The sequence below is a fragment of the Tigriopus californicus genome, chromosome 6, assembly GCF_007210705.1.
Source record: "Tigriopus californicus strain San Diego chromosome 6, Tcal_SD_v2.1, whole genome shotgun sequence".
Classification (NCBI taxonomy): Eukaryota; Metazoa; Arthropoda; class Copepoda; order Harpacticoida; family Harpacticidae; genus Tigriopus; species Tigriopus californicus.
In genome coordinates this window covers 1388882-1389796 of record NC_081445.1, presented here as the reverse complement: position 1 = coordinate 1389796, position 915 = coordinate 1388882, and positions in this window count along the sequence as shown.

The window sequence follows — 915 nt, the reverse complement described above, 5'->3', positions numbered from 1 at the left end:
TCCCCAAAGTTAACCACGCCGCTTCAAGTGGTTGAATTGGAACCACTCAATATCGTACCTGAGTTAATTTTTTCTCGACCATATCTATATCTATATATATCTATACATATATTTGACGGCTAAATAAAGATGAACGAGAAGAATTGTTACAAACATAAGTTTCCATTGCATCCAACAACAACAACAACAACAACAAGAACGCAACAATGACGACGGAACATTTCTTCACTCTTGACCATGGAGAATGATGATGAACTGCTGTACGGCCAAGGCGGCCGCCCCATGAGTCACAGTCCCTTTTGTTCTTGAAACCATGGTGATAATACCGAATAGGTTGATCATATTTGCCTTCTTTTTCAGCTGCCATTGTAATCTGAGCAGTAAGTGTGTCTACAAAGAGAACCGATCGGAAATGAGGGCATTCGTCTTCTACTGTCGTGAGGACGACAACAACGAGATGTACCAATTTCCGGACAACACCACGTAAAGTGAAATACTGACCAACCCAAAAAAACAAGACGATCAAATTAATTTACTCAAGTTGAGTTGCCCTTGTAATCATCCCCTTGTTAATCCTTAACCCTTCCCCCATGCCTTCTTTTGAGTCAGTATTAAAACGAAGACCTTGAGCACACAAACACTCACACATTCACCAACACAGGCACGCCTCTATACTTAGATGAGCACTTGCGATTTGATCGCCAGTCAACAACAACCCATCATCATCCATGAAACGATGGTTGGACATGGCTTGGATGCCGAACTAGCCATCATCATCATCATCATCATAGTCATCACCACCAGCACCATCAACACCAGCTCCACCAGCACCAACACTAACACCGAAACTAAAACCAACATCATCATCATCCCCGCGAGAACGAAAATTGGCAATATGATATTTTTTTTTTTTGG